We start from the raw sequence: 21140 nt of genomic DNA on the forward strand, positions 1-21140 counted from the left end.
CATCCAGATTCAATACAACCTGTACTTATGTTCCTTAACTGGTAGTCATATTGAGTGATTTGACTCAGCATGATAATACCAGTTACTGTTTCATCAGCCATAACATATAAAGACTTCAGCTATAGCAGAAACAAAATTTTTTACCTTTTATATTTTTCACTAAGATACAGTCAAATTTTTAACACAGTAGGTGGAAAAATTCCAAACCATAGGTAGGAAGTACAGTAATTCTCAGAGGTGTAACAGTCTAGTTTTGCCTGGTCTCCTCCTGTTTTCTATGTATTTGATTTCTTAGTTGCTGATAATCAACTCCCTTAATTCTCCCCTTTCCTCTCCTCAGTAGGAGTTCTTAACCTTTTTATGTGCCCTTCACCCATTTGGGATTACGAAGTAGTCTGTGTATCCTTTCTGAGAATAATATTTTAAAATACATGTAATAAAATACATAGGATTATAGAAGAAAATTATATTGAAGTGCAATTAGCAAAGTATTAAAAATGTGTGATATAGTAATTGTGTACTTTCTCATTAGTGCATTAAATCTATCTAGTGGTGAGTCTTATAAGTACCATCATTTTGAAGTTGTGATCAACACATACAATGTGTCAAGGTTTCTGGTTCACCTACAATAGAACGTGAAGATTTCTGATTTCTATTGATGGAAAAGTTAAATTACTGAAAACAGTATTTATTTTCCTATATCAATAATTGAAGACAATTCTAATTTAAGCTGGGTGTTAGTAAAGGTAAGGATATCTTTTTTTGCCATCATTCCCTGAATTCTATCCACAGACCCCATGGACTTTGGAGTACCATACCACTTTCTAGTAGCAGGTGGCAAATGCAATCTCATCTTATTATTTGTAATTTCCCAAGTGTCTTACTTGTTCCCTTAGCCTCTGTTAGATAATCCTTCTCATGCCACCTATACATTAATTTAAGATTTAAAAAAGGAGAAAAACAGACCCTGGGGAAAGGAACATGTCTTACTAGAAATATAGTATATTTCATAAATTTCATACTTCAAATTAAGCAAAAGACACAGTTTGTGATAGGTGTAAAAATAACATTTAATTACAGTAAACCCAAGGATGGAAATGGGAAGTCTTTGATCATCAAATCAGCCAGTTAGTTTCTGTCTCTTATTTTCCTACTTTTTACCTAGTGTCTTATTTCTGCATTGTTTTTGTGGTTTATCAGTTCTTCTCTCTGCATTGCAATTTTTTCCCCTTCTATATGCATATGGCCACCCATGCAGCTTCTGAGTTTTTTCCTCCTCAGTTCAAAAATCCAGCAGATACTGTTTTCAGTGAATCCTAAGTCTGGATTTTCAAGATAAAAAATATAATTGGTCTAACAAGTCTTGCCTACATTTTCAGTAGCAACTGAAGGACAAGGTCATGAATCATAACTTCTGGGTAAACCACTTTTGAAATGGAAAAGGTGTTGATAGTACTTAAAAAGTATATTTATGGGATGGGCTAAAAGCCTTCAAATTTCAATTCAAAATGGTTGAGTCGGTCCTCATAGGTTGAGTCAATCCTGTATTCATGTGCCATGTCTTCTCTCCCTTTCCCTACCTTAGATCATGTCCTGTATAATATAGATTCACCAAGAACTTGGTTATGAGCAGCAAGCCAACAACCAAGACTGGACCTTCCTTCCCTCCCCTCCCCTCCCCTCCCCTCCCCTCCCCTTCCCTTCCCTTCCCTTCCCTTCTCTTCCCTTTCCGTCCCCTTCCCTCTCCTCCCTTTCATTTCCCTCCCTTCCCCTCTCTTCCCTTTCCTTCCCCTCCCTTTCTTTACTCCTCCTCTTCCTTCCCTCCCTGCCCCTTCCTTCGTCTCTCCTCTCTTCCAATAACCAGAACCAACTGCCAAGCAGCATACTAAGCTTTGCAAATAGGAGACAAAATGAGACGTAGCTCTTTCCTGAAAGTTCTGTCTTTTATTAAAGATGGATACTCACATAGAACAAATTACTTGCATGTAGTACACATCAGACTCTGAGAAGTGATGTAAGAGAAAAGTGATAACAAAGCAGAGGCAAATAATAACTTAATGCTAAGTTGTATAAGGCTCTAAGAAGGTTTAGCATTAAGTACCAAAGAGCAGATTTACTACCGTAAAAACATATTAGATGTTATAAATCTAGATCTGTCCACTTTTATCAGCATTACCATGCACTCATTTGTAGCTAATTCATATAAATTTGCTCCTATACGATTGCGCATTTCAAACCAGGATGCATATAAATCCACACATATGTAATAATGGAGTATACAAATGTTATATATAAACCAGGCACATAATCCAAAATCATCAAGGTTCTTTGACTATTTTGGAATATAAAGCTGGGATTTAGCTCATGGATACTCTTTTAGGAGGCCCATGATTGCTGTGATCTGAATCAACTTGTGTTTCCACCTCACAGAATTTCTGGCTGTTCTTTACATCTGACTCAGTCCTGCAAATATGAGGACACTGCTACTGTATAGATACTTATATGAGCAAAACCAGAGTATCTTAGGAGCCTGTTGTGGGCTAGGGCCACCAATACTGTAAAGGAATTTGTAGGTATAATCTTGAATATAAATCTTCAGCTTATTCTAGATCCACCTGTCAAAAGGAATAACTAGGTTATGCTGCAGTAGTAAACAACTTCCAAAACTCAGTGGCTGAGGTATCACTTTCTACTGATGCATAAATAAATAACCACAAACTTAGTGGCTTAAAACATACTCATTAATTATCTCACCGTTTTATAGGTTAGAAGTTGGGGTTCTGGGTTCTCTGCATGAGAGTCTCAGACAGGTAGTATTTAAGATGTTCACTGGGCCTGAACTAGGGAAAGATTCGCTTCTAAGTTCCTACATTTGGTTGACAGAACTTATCTCATATTGGCTATAGAACTGATGCTTTAGTTTCATGCTAGAGGCCATATTTATCTCCTAGAGGCTGCCCGTAGATCCTTGCCAATGGGCTTCTCCAGTACAGGTCTTTATTTCATGGTAGCCTACTTTTTCAAGACCAGGGAGGGGGATCAGTAGTATATCTGTTAGTGAGACAGTTTTATATGTATTGTAATGTAATCACACTAATGCCCTGCAATTACTTTTACCATATTCTATTGGTTAGAAGGAAGTTGTAGAAGCAAGTCCCACCTACAACTTGCTTCGGACTTGCTTCTACACTGTGAATGCCAGGAGATAAGCCTTATTGGAATTACCTTAGGGTGTCTCCAACAAAGTGTACAGCAATACAGGTTTACTTCTAGTCATATTATATGTACATGTCTATTGGGGACAATCAGAGACCCAGGCTGATGGAGACTCCCTCTTGGTATGTGTCTCCTTTATCATTGCAGCCATGGGAAAGGATGTGACAACTTGTATACTGACTCTGAATGTCTTTGCTTGCTAGTGACTCAATCACTTCTGTTCATATTTCATTGCCCAAACCAAGTTGGGTGGCCAGGCTTAACTTCAAAGGCAATGGAGAAACACAGTAGCATCATGTGCCAGCAAGAGAGAAGAAAAAGATATACTTGTTAAGCAGTATTCATGACTGCCAAACTGTCTTACTAAAGATGGGGGACCAGCTTAAGCTCACTTCTCAGCACCTGTATTTGACTTCTGTCAATTCACATTTCCCACTCACTTGCAGTCTGGCAGCCTGTTTATTCTAGATCCCAGAGGGCAGCTAATGTCATACCACTCTCTCTTTTTCCTGATATAGATTCACTAATAGTAAGAATTTAGGGGCTCAAAATCTACTCATGCTGTCAAATTTTTTTAAGGAAAGCATTGCTATAAATTGCTCTCTGGGTCTGATTTTTCAAAATTACTTCTAAGCACTTTGTTGACTGGTCTACTTAAAATGTCTCATGTGTCTTAAAATATTTCTGCCCTGTTCCCTTCCTGCTGGTGGTCAGAAATTTGAAGTCCAATCATGGAATTTCTCCATTTTTTTGAATATTCATTCTAGTGTTATAAAATCTTCTATTTGCAATATAGTTTCATTGGTAGTTTTGGTACCATATGCTGTATCCTCCCAACTTTCTATTAATTTCTGTCACTTTTTCACTCTGTGAAAGATTTGTGGCTGTTCTGCAATATTTCAAGAGCTTGGTTTGTCCACAGCCCCAAATCCTCCCTATGCAAAACCTAAATCTATGTGCCCTTAAAGTGTCCCTTGTTTCTAGAGTTTTTGGTCTGATTTAGAGATTCCACTACCTGCCTGATAGGCAATGATATAGTAGAGATTCTGTTCTCAATTGATGAAAAAGGAGAGAAAAATATCAGTTTAAATATATGTACAACATACTTTTTTCCCTTCTAGGAAACATTTCTTCAGTTTCTTAAAGTTGTGTTGTGTCTGTTAAGTGGTGTTAAAAATAATCTCCAGTGAGATGTTCCATTTGGGAGTTTCTGTAAACTGCTGATTCTAATAATTTCACATCCTACTTCCTGTATGCCCAGCTCTCTATTTGATGCCATTAAATGGTGTAAGTAGTAGTCTGCAAAACTTTGCTTTGACTTTGAGGTGTATTCCAAGAGCAATCATGATTTCTGCCTGGATAGGTTTTGTATCCTTATTCAACTTGTTCTCCAGATTTGAGTCAAGGCAACAATATCCAGACCTTGACTAGGTTTGAAGGTGGATGACTACATGCAAGATATCAAGGTGTGCTAGATCATAGGATCTATGACAAAGAATCAAAAATGAAACCTGAGTGACTATAGGCATGAGAGATTTCTATAAACTTGCTTAAATCCCTAGCATTATATTACTCATTTCTTTTTTAAATTTTTAATATTTTTATTAAAGTATAGTTGATTTGCAAAGTTGTGCCAATTTCTGCTATACAGCAAAATGACCCAATCATTCATATATATATTCTTACTTTTGTTTTCTTACCTTTCTCTTGGCCATCACCTGACTGCCTCTGTCCTTTCAGTCAAAGCTTCACCCCTGCCATATGAGTGCAAAACTTCAACTTCACTAGTTTCCCACAAAATCTTCTGTCATGCAAACATTTTATGAATTTGTACCTCTCCATAGATATTCAGCAGCAAATGGGTGTTTTTAAATCATGAGGCCATCTGTCATCCATCACTGTTTCTTCTGACTTTTGGTCTATTCCTGCCTATCCCTGGTGAGGAACCAGTAAATTATTTTTCTTCTGCAGAAAAAGGCTGTGGAATGATTCTGCTTATATTCAGGTCCCTTGAGATTTTCCTTTGTATTTGAAAAGAGTTTGTGCACTACTTTATGCTGAACAAACACATTACATTTCTGAAAAGATTTTACAAGGGGAAAATTCCCCCCCCCTTTTTTTGCTAGATCTAATTATAAATATGTGTGTGCCAAATAACATATGGTAGATATGAGTGATGTAGTTTAGACTTTAGGAACACAAAGGAAGAGATGATTGATTTTCATAAGGGAAATTGGGATGAATAATTAAAAGTGAGATGGGAAATCCAGGACATGGGCACAGTAGATGTGAAGGGACTGGTGATTATGATGTATTTAAAGAAAGATGAACAGGTGGCACTGAAACAAAGCATAGGAGAAAGAGAAGAGGATTGCGTGAAAAGCTGAAAACGTAGAATGTCATATCCAGGAAGAGCCACTCAGTTTTGCACATATAAATATTTTGAAGGCTCTTCTGCAAATTTTGGATAGACTGCAGAACTGAGTCATTATCTTCAAAGCTTCTCTCGCCTTAAAATTTCTGCTTCAGCTGGCAAGTGTGAATTTGAAATTTTGTAGAACAAAGTAACTAAGCAACAAGATGAAACATGTTAAGTCAAGAAATAGTGGCATTTGATTTAATATTTCATAACAGCATATATTGTGCTTCGGACTATATGGAACATACAAAAGTAACAGAATTTCATATTCTGAAAATCTGCCCTGTGTGTATGTAGCCTCAGTAAAGCAGTAAGAGTTTGCTCAAGCATTACTTGACAGCTAGAAAGAATGATTTTTCCCTTTCTTTCTTAAGCTCTAATGCAAAGCTTAAATTATATGAGATCTAACTGAAGGGAAAAAGTGCTTCTATATTAATGTATTTTACTTTAATATAGTACATTTTGGGAGGTTAAAAAGAATACTGAATATTGAAGGTGCATTGACCAGGAGTAGTAGAGGAGGGCTTCTTCCTTCCTTCCTTCCTTCCTCCATTTCCCACACTATTCCTTCCTTCCACTTTTTCCTTCCTTCAACAAGTATTTATTGAGTGCCAGTTATGCACCAGCAATTGTGCTAGGTGCTGAAAGACAAAATGGCAATTGTAATACTCTGTAAAAAATATTATGGGAAAAAAGAGTGTTCTAGAAGTATACAGGAGAAGTCTCAACCCAGACTTGAGGGATTAGAAAAACATGCTAAAAAAGTTTATTTTAAGTGGAAATGTGAAGAATGGGAGATGGCGAAGAGGATTGACGAAGGAGTTTTGAATCTTGAAAGGATTTTTTTATGATGAGTTCACTTTTAAATAAATAATAAATTTATGAAACACAAAATAAGCTTTTAAATGTAATTTATAAATTTTGAAATAGTTTTCATATGTTAAAATATCAATAATCATATTGACTTGTGATTACTAATTTGAGTAAACTCGAATTGACCACACTAACATTCCCCTTTAAGTATTGTCTCATTTATTACCACAGTTAATAAAATTTCCTTAAATATAAAAATGTTATAGAAAAAAACCAAAAAAGATAAAAAGACAACTCAGAAATTGGGTTACAATTTTATATAAAGGAGTTTTAAATGGCTTTTCTGACGAAATGACATTTGAGCAGTGACCTGAAGGAAGTGAGAATAGAGAATCTTAAAGATATGTTTTTTTCCTGTGAAGAAAACATTCCAAGAAAAGGGAACACCATGTGCAAAGACAAGCTGTTCATGTATGTGGAGAGGCATGCTTTTTTGAAGGTTAAAGATGCACGTTATAATCTACCCAGTAAACACTAAAAATATAACAAAGAAGCATAGCTAAAATGTCAATAGAGTACATAAGATATTTGATTTAGTGCATTGTACTGCCTCCCCATCCCAAAAAGAGTTGGAAGGAGGAGCAAAGGAACAAATAAATACAGGACATATAGAAAACATCAGAATCACAGACTTAAATATAGGCCTCTCAATAATTACATTAGATATACATAGGTTAAAGAACCTGATTAAAATATCGAGATTATTAGGCAGGATTAAAAAAAGAGAATGATCTACATGATGCTTACAAGAAGTATTTTAGAGGCACAGAGACACAAAACAGGATGTAAATTAAAGCACATAAGTATATACATTCCCTGCAAACACTAAGCATGAGAGAGCTGTTGTGACTTTGTTAATATCAAAGTGTAAAATAATCAGAAATGTACATTAATCTTAGAATGTGTCTGAATCTAGTGACAAAGTTTCTAAAACTTTTAACAAAAAAGTTTGAAAACTTAAAAGAAAATTGGCCAATTTGCAATATTATTTGGGGATTTGTCAAAAATTGATAACACAAGTTCACATGGATCAGTTAGTTATATAGAAGAGTTGATTAATGCTATCAACCAAATTAAACCAATTGACATTTTTTAGAACACTACAAAAACCACAATAACAGCAAGCAGAACATGTATTCTTTTCAAATGATTGTGCCATGTTCATGAAAATAGGCCACGTTAGTTGGGTGAAAACATTTCAAAAGATAAAAATAATACAAAGTTAACTCATGAACATAAATGCAAAATCACAGACAAATAGATCAAAATACAAAATGAGAGTCTCGAAAAATATTCCTGCAAATATGGTCAAATGACTGTCGCCCAAAATATGAAAGCGATTCGGTGAAGAGATGAAATGCCTTTTCAGAAAATACTGCTGAACAAATTGGATGTGGGGAGGGGAAGAAAAATCTCAACCCTTAGCTCACATAATACACAAATATTGACTTGAGTTGAATAGTAAATCAAAATGTTAAAGTTAATAACACTTCCGGAAGAAAACCTAGGAGAATATCATCATAACCTTGGAGGTGATAAAGATTTCTTAGCATACAGAAAGCATTAACCATAAAGGAAGATAAAAAAGTAATTTTTCATAAAAATTGAAAACGTGTTCAATCTGAGTTATAAAATAAATAATAATAGTACTTTATTACAACCCAAAGAGTTAAATATGTATTCATGAGTTCATACTGATATAAATATATAAGCAGATAAATAAAGAAATGGAAGAGAAATGACAACTGTTCCTTATAGAAGAATTACAATTCATAAATGAAAAGGAATAAAAGAAACAGAATATCCCTATTAGAACATAACAATAATGATTCCCACAATTAAGTTTCAGCAAAGGATGCTAAAATTAGTAGGCAAAATTTTAAGCAGAGACAACATGTCTGGGTACTCTCAAAGTATCTTCCCAAAATATCTATAAATTTCAGAGCAAAAAGTATGAACTTTATAGTGGAGAATCTGGATAGACCTTTCTTTAAGTTAGTGATTAATGTTAATATCATTGGCAATATATATCAACATCAGGTACCCTTTGAAAAGGTTGCATCACCCTGTAATATCCTCCTTAATAATGTGTAACCTCAATTTCATTATGAGAAACTCAAATTGAGGGAAATTCTATGAAATACATGAAAATGCCAAAGTTGTAATAGGAAAGGATTGTCACCGATTAGGAATAGTGACAACTGAGTGCAGTGTGGGACCCTAGAACAGAAAAGGACGTGGATGAGAGACTAATGAAATTTCAATATATTCTGTACCTTTGTTGTATGTAATTGTACCAAAGTTAATATCTTCGTTTTGATTACTGTTCTATGGTTATGTAGATGTTAACATAGAGGAAGTTAGGTGAAGTGCATATGAGAGCTCTCTGGACAATTTTTTTTCTAATTTTTTTAAGTTTAAGATGATCTCAAAATAAAATTTTAAACAAAACAATGACCAAAAGCAAAAACTCGCTTGCGAGTCACTTCTCTGTAAGAGCTAGTTCATTTCCATGGTCTCCCTACAAAGAAGATTTCCTGAAGGCACCTGACTGTCTGTGGAACATTGGGAGTGTGTGCCATTTCCATAGACTCTTTTGAAGAAAGTAGCCAAAGGGAGTTTTCTGAGTGTGAGGTTAATATTGTTTGGGTTACTTGACATATGACTTTATAAACTTCCATAAAAATGTAAATTTTGACTAAAATTTTTCTCTTTCTAAATAGGCAAAAGATTTCCCCTCCTTTTTGGCACTTCATCTTGCTTCTTCACAGGAAATTTAAAGGAATTTAAGCTATGAGTTCAATAATGTCTTTTTTATTATAGTTGATTTACAGTGTTCTGTCAGTTTCTTCTATACAGCGAAGTGACCCAGTTACACACACACACATCTATAAATATGTAAGTATACATATGTGCATATACACACACATACATCCTTTTTCTCATATTAGCTTCCATCATGTTCCATCACAAGTGATTGGATATATCTACACAGCAGGACCTCATTGCTTATCCATTCCAAATGCCATAGTTTGCATCTACTAACTCCAAACTCCCTCCCTCTCCCCCTTGGCAACCACAAGTCTATTCTCTTTGTTCATGAGTTTGTTTCTGTTCTGTAAATAGGTTCATTTGTGCCATAAGTTAGATTCCACACATAAGTGATATCATAAGGTATTTGTCTTTCTCTTTCTGACTTCATTAAGTATGAGAATCTCTACTTCCATGCATGTTGCTGCAAATGGCATTATTTTGTTCTTTTTTATGGCTAAGTAGTATTATATTGCATTTATGTACCACTTTTTCTTTATCCATCCACTGATAGACATTTAGGTTGTTTCCTTGTCTTGGACATTGGGAATAGTACTACAATGAACATAGGAATGCAGTTGTCTATTTGAATTGTATTTTTGTCCTGGTATATGCCCAGGAGGAGGTTGCTGGATCATATGGTAGGCATTCTAGATTTCGTTTTCTGAGCTACCTATATACTGCTTCCATAGTGGTTGTACTAATTTACATTTACATGAAAAATGTGGGAGGGTTCCCTTTTTCTCCAAACCCTCTCCAGCGTTTGTTATTTGTATACTTATTAATAATAGCAATTCTGACTATGTGAGGTGGCACCTTATTGAGGTTTTTGTTTTTTTGTTTTTTTTTTGTCTTTTTGCCTTGTCTAGGGCCACTCCCATGGCATATGGAGATTCCCAGGCTAGGGGTACATTCGGAGCTGTAGCCGCCGGCCTATGCCAGAGCCACAGCAATGCAGGATCTGAGCCACGTCTGCAACCTACACCACAGCTCATGGCAACGCCGGATCCTTAACCCACAGAGCAAGGCCAGGGATCGAACCCGCAACCTCATGGTTCCTAGTTGGATTCGTTAACCACTGAGCCACGACAGGAACTCCACCTTATTGTAGTTTTGATTTGTATTTCCCTAATAATGAGTGATGTTGAGCATTTTTTCATGTGCCTGTTGGTCATCCATATGTCTTCTTTGGAGAGATATCTATTTAGGTTCTGCCCATTTTCCAGCCAGGTTTTTTGCTTATGCTGTTGAGTTGTATGAGTTGCTTTTATATTTTGGAGATTAAGCTCTAATTGGTTGCATCATTTGTGACTATTTTCTCCCATTCCATAGGTTGTCTTTTTGTTTTCTGTTTTTATGATTTCCTTTGCTGTGAAAAGCTTGTCAGTTTGGTTAGGTCCCACTGATTTATTTTTATTTTTATTTCTATTTTTTGGGAGAGAGACCTAAGAAAACATTTGTACATTTATGTTAGAGAATGTTTTGCCTGTGCTCTTTTCTAGGAGTTTGACGGTGTCTTGTCTTATGATTAAGTCTTTATGCCATTTTGGCTTTATTTTTGTGCATACTGTGAGGGTATGTTCTAGTTTCATTGATTTACAAGCAGCTGTCCAGTTTTCTCAGCACAACTTATTAAAGAGACTGTCTTTTCCCCATTTTGTATTCTTGCCTGCTTTGTCAAATATTAATTGACCATAAGTGTCTGGGTTTATTTTTGGGTTCTCTATTCTGTTCCTTTGGTCTGTATGTCTGTTTTGGTACCAGTATCATATTGTCTGATTACTGTAGCTTCATAATATTGTCTTAAGTCTGGGAGAGTTATGCCTCCTGCTTGGTTTTTGTTCCTCAGGATTGCTTTGGCAATTCTGGGTCTTTTATGGTTCCATTTCCTCTCTGATCTTTATTATTTCCTTCCTTCTGCTATCTTTATATTTTGTTTGTTCTTCTTTTTCTATTTCTTTTAGGTGGTAGGTTAAGTTGTCAATTTGAGATTTTTCTTTTTTTGTGAGCAAGGCCTATATCACTATGAACTTGCCTCTAAGAACTGCTTTTGTAGCATCCCATACATTTTGAATGGTTGTATTTTCATTTTCATTTGTCTCAAGGTATTTTTTAATTTCCCTTTTGATTTCCTGGTTCACCCATTGGTTTTTTCAGTAGCATATTGTTTAGTCTCCATGTAGTCAGTTGTTTCTCATTTCTTTTCCTGTTGTTGATTTCTAGTTTCATGCCATTGTGATCAGAGAAGATGCTTGAAATAATTTCTGTACTCTTAAATTTGTTGAGGTTAGTTTTGTGCCCCAGTATGTGGTCAATCCTTGAGAATCTTCCATGTGCACTTGAAAAGAAAGTATATTCTTTATTTTTTTGGATGTAATGTCCTGAAAATATCTATTAAGTCTGTTCCATTTTGTCCTTCAGGATCTCTGTGGCCTTACTGAATTTCTGTCTAGAGGATCTTTCCACTGATCTGTGTGGGTGTTAAAATCTCCTACTGTTAGTGTATTACCATCAATTTCTCCTTTTATTTCTATTAGTGTTTGTTGTATATATTTGGGTAGTTCTATATCAGGAGCATATATATTTACATGTGTAACAGCCTCCTCTTGAATCGATCATTTTATTATTAAATACTGTCCTTCTTTGTCTTCCTTTTTGCCCTTTCAAAAGAAAACCACCTAAATTGTCTAATATGAGTATTGCAACTCTGGCCTTGCTGTCATTTCCATTCACAGGAAATGTCTTCTTCCATCCCTTCATTTTCAATTTGTACATGCCCTTTGCCCTAAGCTGAGTCTCTTATAGGCAGCATATTGTAGGCTCTTGTTTTTTTTATCCAGTCTTCCACTCTATGTCTTTTGATTGGAGCATTCAGCCCATTTACATTTAAGCTAATTATTGACAAATATGTATTTAATGCCATTTTGAACCTTGTTTTCCAGTTGATTCTCTGTTTCTCCTTTATTCCTTTCTTTATTTGGTTGGATCACTTCCTTTTAGGCTTGTGTCCTCTTCTTTTAAGTTTTGTTGAATTTGTTATTTGGCTTTAATTTGTGGTTGATCTGATTTTCTTTTTCTTTTTTTTCTTTTAATTGCTATTTCCATAATACAATTTTTTTCTACTGTACAGCATAGTGACCCAGTTACACATACATGTACAATTCTATTTTCTCACATTATCATGCTCCATCATAAATGACTAGACATGGTTCCCAGTGCTACACAGCAGGATCTCATTGCTTATCCATTACAAGGCAATAGTCTGCATCTATTAACCCAAAGCTCCCCATCTACCCCACTCCCTCCCCCTTCCCCTTGGCAATCACAAGTCTGTTCTCCAAGTACATGATTTTCTTTTCTGTGGAAAGGTTCATTTGTGCCTTGTATTAGATACCAGATATAAGTGATATCATATGGTATTTGTCTTTCTCTTTCTGACTTACTTCACTCAGGATGAGAGTCTCTGGTTCCATCCATGTTGCTACAAATGGCATTATTTTGTTCTTTTTCTGGATGAGTAGTATTTCATTGTGTATATATACCACTTCTTCCTAATCCAATCATCTGTCAATGGACATTTAGGTTGTTTCCATGTCTTGGCTATTGTGGATAGTGCTGCAGTGAACATACAGGTGCATGTGTCTTTTTTAAGGAAAGTTTTGTCCGGATATATGCCCAAGAGTGGGATTGCTGGGTCATATGGTAGTTTTATGAATAGATTTATAAGGTACCTCTATACTGTTCTCCATAGTGATTGTACCAGCTTACATTCCCACCAACAGTGTAGGAGGGTTCCCTTTTCTCCACACCCCTTCCAGCATTTGTTATTTGTGGACTTATTAATAATGGCCATTCTGACTGGTGTAAGGTGGTATCTCATAGTAGCTTTGATTTGCATTTCTCTAATAATTAGGATGTTGAACATTTTTATCATGTGCTTTTTGGCCATCTGTACATCTTCCTTAGAGAAGTATCTATTCAGGTCTTTTGCCCATTTTTCAATTGGGTTGTTGCCTTTTTTGTTGTTGATTTGTATAAGTTGTTTGTATATTTTAGAGATTAAGCCCTTGTCAGTTGCATCATTTGAAACTATTAAGTATGTTAAGCCGTCCCTGTGTCTGCTCGCTTTAGCCTGACAGTCATACAGGCTTAAACACCTTCTAAAAAAAAAAGGGTCTAGATTTTCTTACTTTTCTTCCCCACATTTTTTGATTTTGATGTCTGTTTTTAACATCTTCTGTTTTATCCTTTTGCTGTTCCTTGTGTTTATCATCACTTTTAGAATAGTTTCCCCCCCCACCTTTAGATCTGTGTACTGGCTTATGTAAGTGATGACTTTCCAATTGTTATTTTCTCCATCATGTATTTTCTTCTTTCCTATTTAGAGGAGACCTTTCAATATTTCTTTTAGAATGGATTTAGTATTGCTATATTATTTTACCTTTTGTTTGTTGGGGAAATTCTTTATTTCTCCTTCTATTAAATTAAATTAAATTAAATTAATTAATTTATTTATTTATTTTGTCTTTTTGCCTTTTCTAGGGCCGCTTCTCATGACATATGGAGGTTCCCAAGCTAGGGGTCTAATCAGAGCTGTAGCCACTGGCCCATGCCAGAGCCACAGCAATGTTGGATCTGAGCCATGTTTGTGACCTACACCACAGCTAACAGCAACGCCAGATCCTTAACCCACTGAGCAAGGCCAGGGATCGAACCCACAACCTCCTGGTTCCTAGTCGAATTTGTTAACCACTGCACCATGATGGGAACTCCTCTCCTTCTATTTTAAATGATATTATTGCTGTGTAGAATATCTAGGCTGCAAATTTTTCCCTTTTAGAATTTTGAATATATCTTGCCACTCTCTTTTGGCCTGTAGTGTTTCTGTAGAAAAATCAGCTGATAGTCTTATGGGGCTTTCCTTATAATTAACTCTTTGTTTTTCTTTTGCTGCCTTTAGAATCCTCTCCTTATCTTTAACCATTTTTATTGTAATATGTCTTGGTATAGGTCTGTTTGAGTTCAACTTGTTTGGGGTCCTCTGTGCTTCCTGTATCTTGACATCTGTTTCCTTTAGATTTATAAATTTTTCAGACATAATATCTTCAAATATATTTTCAATACCCTTTTCTGTTTCTTCTTCTGGAGTCCCTATTATGTGTAGATTGGCCTGCTTTGTATTATCCCTTATATCTTTTATATTGCTTTCATGTCTTTTCATTTCTTTTTCTATATGCTGTCCTGCTTGGATGATTTCCATTATTCTATCTTCCAAATCACTTATTTGTTCCTCTGCATTATTCATTATGCTCTTCAATGCCTTTACCTCTGCTTGCATCTCTGCAAATGAATTTTCTAATATTTTTTGGCTTCTCCTTGTATTTTCTAGTTCCCTTCTAAAACAATCTGTATTACTGTTCATATCTGCTCTAAATTCCTTCATATTTGCTTTTCATTCCTTCAATATTTTCACTATCTCCTTTTTGAACTCAGTGTCTGTTAGACTGCAGAGGTATGTTGCCTTGTGAATTTTCCTGTTCTTTTAACTGGGAATGGTTCCTGAGATGCTTCATTTTGCTTTTTTTTTTATTCTGTGAGTTTAGGGAAAACAGCTACTGTAGTCTTGGCAGACTCTTTACATGCACAAGTATCCCTGTGTAGTTTATGAGGGCTTACTATTTATTTATTTATTTATTTGGCATGAGGGCTGCTTTTGGTTTGGATGCTTGCAGTCTCTTTTCCTCAGTGTGTGCAGGATGTTATCTCCCTGACAAGGGGTGTACTGGTGTATGACCTGCACATGCTTCCAGGGAGATGGAGACAATGGGCAGGCCAGCCAGTGCCTGGTTCCTGGGCTCTTGACAGTGGCAAGGACCCATGGGGAGTTGATGCAGCCTGCTCCTGGTTTCAGAGCCCTCAGACAGGTGTAGGTAGCACCCAGAACATTTGGCAAAGCCAGCAGCAGGGTGTGTGTTTTTTTACAGGGGAGTGAGAACAGCAAGGTGTGTCACTTTGTTGCAGTGCCCTCCTCTGCCGCCCACTCCTGAGGTGACGGGCCATAGGTGGTGCCTGTTTATGGACCCCTAGTGGTGGAGGGCCACACCCACCTCTGGAGTCTAAGATGGCTGTGGTGGTTTTCCCCTAATGCCTGTAGCCCAAGCAAGAGTTGTTCCACCACCTGTAGCCCTCAGAATAGGTGCCCCACATCCCGTAGCCACTGCAAGTGGTGCCTTCCACCCGTAGCCCACCCAAGAGGCACTCTGTCACCCGAAAGCCCATGTGTTTGCGGAGAAAGATATTTCTATGGTAGTCCTGCCCCTCATTTTCTCATCCTCCCCAGTAATGGCACCTTGCTTGTCATGTGGGCCCAGGCCTCCTCCTGGATTCCCTCAGCTGTGGTGCTCCACTTTCCAGCCTGTGGTGCACTGCTTCCTAGCCCCTCAGCCTGTCTCCACACAGCCCAACCCTAATCCTTTCCCCAGAACTGACCTCAGGAGCCTGATTTACAGTGGCTAGCCTCTTCCCAAGTGTCTAAGGCTGTGGTGTCCTGGGGCACTGGTAACGATGGTTTGTACAGCTCTCTTTATGCTTTGCCCTCATCAGTCCAACTTATGTGCTTTTCTCCAAGGCTTTGAGGTCCCTTGCTCTCAGGTGATCTCCCTGTTAGTTAGGTGGCTGCCCAGGGTATGGATTCCTTTCTTTGTCCAGAGCTCTCTCTCAGGAGTGCTGGTCCCGTACTGATTCTTTTTCTATTTTTTAATCTTCTCTATCTTTATTTCCTTTTATTTTACCCAGTTATGTGGAGGGTTCCTTGCCCTTTTTGGAGGCTTAAGGTCTTCTGCTAGCACTCAGTAGATGTTCTTTGTATGTTCCATGTATAGATGGGTCTTTTTAATGTGTTTGTGGGAGAAGGTGAATGCCATGTCTTATTCCTCCACCATCTTGATCTTGCTCCAATAAAGTCTTCATTTACACAATGTCCATTTGAATATCTACTTTTAAAAAGTGTTTAGTTATATGAATGATAATAGATAAAGTATTTTTTGAAAGATACTCTAATATGTTAAGTTCATGTACAAAGGAGCAAAAGGACAAAGTATACGGAGAGTAATATGAAATTATTAATTACATCCCTGAAATCCAATTACATAGAGGTTGTATATGCTACCTACCAGTATGTGTTGAATTTAGATAATCTTTACAACATTAACAATTCAAAAATCAATTTTACAGCTTTAAGAATGAAAATTCTTTAATTTCAAAAACTCAGTTCAGCATATTATCTTTCCATCCATGCTATATTGATCCATGAGAGCTATTGAGACCAATAACTAATACCTATAGCTCCAATAGCTTGATAGTCCTAACACAGTACATCAGAAAGCTCACAATGCTAAATCAAAATAGCAAAGAAGATCACAAATCAAGTGAAGTTAATAAAGTGAACTGAATAACAGTGAATGTAGCCTGTAGGTAAGTTTCCTTCTGGACTGAAATCAGAAACAACGTCGTAAACATTTTTAACTGTACCCTCGAGTAACTGTATTTGATTCACAAAATTACATCTTCCAAAATGTTATTTAAAAAATGCGTCATGTTTACTCATTTTCATGTTTCCTCTGTCATTCTCAGTAGTGTCAACTAATGATCAAATATGTCCATTATCTGTTTATTTCAACTGCTCTTCAAACAGAGAAATAAAATACTGCATTGAGGTTAGAGATAAATTTGTACCCCATGTTACAAAGCCATAAACTGCTTGTTTATTTAGTAATTTTCACTGAAAACAAATATGGTGTTTTATTACTTGTTGGTAGCAATGCTTCCCTTGCCAGTGATGGCATGCAGTAATATTGATACTTTGTGTTTGAAGGTGTTTTTTATTGAAGACTCAGTTCTCTTTGATAAGAGACCTACTCTGGCACTGTGGAATAAACATGCTATATTAACTTCCTAAGGCCACTGGGGAACAATTTAAAGAACTGCAAACTTAATGGCAAATGTAATGCTAAGTGGTATATCTTGCTATCCTTCAAAGAGTTTATTGAGCTCCTGTTTCTGGTCACCAGTGTTGGAATACCTCTTAGGTTTGTTTCATGACACTCAAGGCTGGTTTTGTAACACTGCAAAGCAGAAGTTCAGATACACCTAAAAGAGCATAGACGGTGAAAGCTCCTTTCCTAGGTTATTTTCTCACTACTTACTAACTTCAAAATTGGGCACTTTACTCACTCTACTCTTAGCTTTATTTTAATTAACTATTTAAAAAGTATTTATAAAGGTTTATCTAAGAATTCCACAAGGATATCACAGGGATCTAGGATAGGATAGTTTTGTAAACTACCTAGCAAAATTCAAGTGCAGCATATTATTACTCATTGCTTATATATTATTATTTATAAACATTACAATTCAATCTTCAGGCACCTGATATCACTAGGTTTGCTTACACATTCAAAAAGTCCTAAGTTACACTTTCATGGGACTATTATTTACTCTTCTATATAATTCTTTTTTCTAATTTTCACATTTTAATGTAATACAGATATTGATCCACAAGAAGGAAGCTCAAATAATAGAATTTTATGTAGGATAAAGCATCTTCTAGAGATAGGACCCAACATATTTTTCTCCATGTCTCTGAAACAGGTTTACTTTATAGCATTAACAATTTTCAAATATCTTGGGGGAAGAGCTGCAGGTACCTAATGTGTTAGGGTTATCTCAGATTAATTTGGCTTTGATATATTTTTTAAGGTACTTTGTAATGACTGAAAAAACTGGTTTGGTACAAAACAATGACTGAGAAACAATTTAGGAATCTGAGAGAGGAGATCTTTTGTGAATTTATACTCACATTAAGTCTGTGAACATAATGGGGTTATGAATCTTCATTTTACAGATTGGACAGTTGGGGCCAGAAAAGTGGAGTAACTTGTTTAAAATGTCAGAGAACCCAGTAGAGGTGCTAAGACCAGACATGGGTGCTGTGAACATTGTTTCTCTAGGAAGAGGCTAACAAGAGAAATTTTGTTTCCATTATTTTCTTTGAAGGTTCCCAGTAAGTTTTGTATGAGAAAAGTAAAAGACTTCAAATGCAAACATTTGTCAAACCAATGGATTTGACTGCAGGCACAGGGCACAATCATTGTTCCTAGTCATACCCTTGCCTCCCTTTATAAACATTTTTAGTGACTTGATTAAAAAATGAATAGGTCAGTAGCATTAGGGAAGTTACTTTAAGGTAGTGGCTTTCAAAAATTTTAACTGCAACCCCCTAAAATAAATGTTGTAAAATCAAGGTGACCCAGTATAAAAATATCAATACATAACAGAAACAAAATACTACAAAGCAAAGACTCTATGAATTCTGGAATTTTTATTCTGTTCTAATGAATTAAAAATTGGATTTGCAATCTAGTTTAAAAATAAAAATAGAAAAAAGGATCATTAAAAATTATTTTCAACTTCCATTGTGTTTATTAATTAATATGTTATGACAAAAGAGTAAAATATATTTAAAACTAATAGATGATACCATCTAATCATAAAACTTTAAGTCAAAGGAGACTTCATCACCATTTCCAGAATTAATCTTTAGTGTGAATCATTGAAGCATCAGTGGTTTCCCCACTGCACTAGAAGTTGTCTTATGTTTGAATTTTCAAAATTGACTTTATTAACAATGATATCGGTAGGATGAATGAGGTTAGGGTAAATGACATTTGGGATAGGAATCATTTCTCTGTGCAGTCTTAACCATTTTATTGCAAAAATATCAAGCACTCAGGAGGCTTAGAGAAAAAGTAAAATAAAGATTATTATGATTAACATTGTGAAGATCATGCTGAGCCTTGGTGGATGGTTGTTAAATGGCACATGAAGAGTTGTCAGTGATAATTTCCCATGCTCCCTCACCTCTTTCTCACCTCTTTTATTGAGTTTTCTCAGATATCCTTTTATTTCCTTCTTTTCCTTTTTTTCCTGACAGTGCCTTAGGTTTAGGCATAATTGCAACTTTATCTGCTTTTAAAAGGCAAATGAGTCTAAAATGCCAAAGATACCTTGAGGGAGTCAGCTATCACATCTCAGGGAAAGGCTGCAAATTGTTCAATTTTAATCAGAAAATGGTGTGCCTTTTTCATGCCTTTATTGTAGCACTTACCAGTTATCCCTTCTGGTTTTACATCATAAATAATTGTCCTCTCTCAATGTATTCACTCAGTATGTAAATGAACAATGAACAGAAATTCAAGTAGAAATATGTATACTTGTTACCAGATATAGTTGGATGCATAGAGGTACAATATATTGTTATATTACACAGTTTAGTTAAATCGACACAATTGAAGAGGACAAATACTTGGCAAGCTAGCTACCATTCTTTGAAGCTGGGCTCCAGGCAGAAATCCTTAAACACAGATCTCCTTCTACTGGGCTGGGCCCGGACTTTAGCATTGTCCCATGGCATTTTAGAAGATGTAATTAGTTCATTGGACTTGGCATGATAAATATAACATGACTGACATCCCTCTCTTAACTGAGATGAATTCAGGTATTAATTCATGTATACTTTTCTCTGTAGCTCTGGTTTACACTGAGGAAATTGCCAAAGACACAGGTAAGTGAATTGCAGCCAAAGTAAGAGAACAGCTGGGGGTGGCATCTTTTGGCTCTTTCTTTCTTTCCCATTATAAACTAGATTGTGCTTTCCTCCTTTTATCTTTATTAATGATCACAAAATAAGAAGCTGTTTTCTAGAAGTGTTGTCTTAGGTAGTCTATAATATCTGTGATTCAAATGCTACCTTCCTTTCAAAGCCTTACTGGAAGCTCATTTGCTATTAATTTACCACCATCTTTCCTCATGTCCCAGATAGCTGTCAATTTCCCAGGCATTCCAGAGATCAGCATCCAAAGACTATAAGAAGAGAAATTCACAAAATCATATTCCATGCTCATGCCTAAATCCATATTTTAGGAAGAGGAGTGAGATCCTACAATAGGCTTAGACCATTCAGCAGATTCACTCCCTCCATTTATTGCTGGAAGCTGATCCCTAAAAACCACGGCTGTTTGGAAGGGAGTGAATAGCATGGGGGTTAGTTAGAAGGAAAAAAAGAGGGAAATTGGATAAGCAGTGGACAGTGTCTGCCACATGGCAGTGATGTGACCATCAAATTTTGGATGGTGTGGAGTCATTATTGAAATGTATTTTGAGGGTAGTGTATCCTTAGTCTTATATTTTGCCATCCCTTATGGAAAGCAAAAGAAGCTTGATAATTTTCTATGCCCAGTTTTACTATATACAGAATATGTTAATTTTCAGTGAGCATATTTGCAGCTTAATGCCCTATTGATAGGGATCTGCACATGAATTTTATTATGCTTGTGTTTGATGGTGTTGATGGGAAAATCATTTTCTATAATACAGGAAATTATATAGGGACTCTTCTACTGGGAGTTAGGTCCTGGTCTAAATAGCTTTTGGGTTTTTTTTTTTTTTCAAATGGGAAATAATTTTGAAGATGAAATAGAGTTGATCATTACAGGAACTCTAGATATGGAGTTGATCATGTTACATTAAATATAAAAGAAAAATCCATTATATATGTACATAATATATCCAGTAATACAACTTTAAGTGATGTAGCTAATATGTGTAAAGACTAATAACAACATATTTAAACTTAAACGAAGTTATCTATCTACACATTTATATCTGCTTAAATTGTGCAACTTTAAGTTCTATTTAACCTTTTTTGACTCTGTTGTCATTGCAGCTCTGTGTCTTGTCACATTTTAATCTACTTTTAGATACA

General features: G+C 36.0%; 1 long non-coding RNA gene across 3 annotated transcripts in view; it reads left to right on the forward strand.

The window, feature by feature from the left end:
• LOC106509856 (uncharacterized) overlaps positions 1–21140 on the forward strand; it is a 967706-nt gene that overhangs the window by 379906 nt on the left and 566660 nt on the right. Inside the window, exon 4 of one of the 3 annotated variants that reach the window (XR_014842305.1) lies at positions 341–4523. The exons of the other annotated variants lie outside the window; for them this stretch is intronic. This is a non-coding gene — a long non-coding RNA (uncharacterized LOC106509856). Of the gene's footprint in view, positions 1–340; positions 4524–21140 lie in introns of those variants that run through there. 3 annotated transcript variants of the gene reach the window in all.

The sequence above is a fragment of the Sus scrofa genome, chromosome 3 (assembly GCF_054392235.1).
Source record: "Sus scrofa isolate SSC_HxYL_T2T_F1_AM1 chromosome 3, Sscrofa_HxYL_maternal_Yorkshire_Landrace_v2.0, whole genome shotgun sequence".
Classification (NCBI taxonomy): Eukaryota; Metazoa; Chordata; class Mammalia; order Artiodactyla; family Suidae; genus Sus; species Sus scrofa.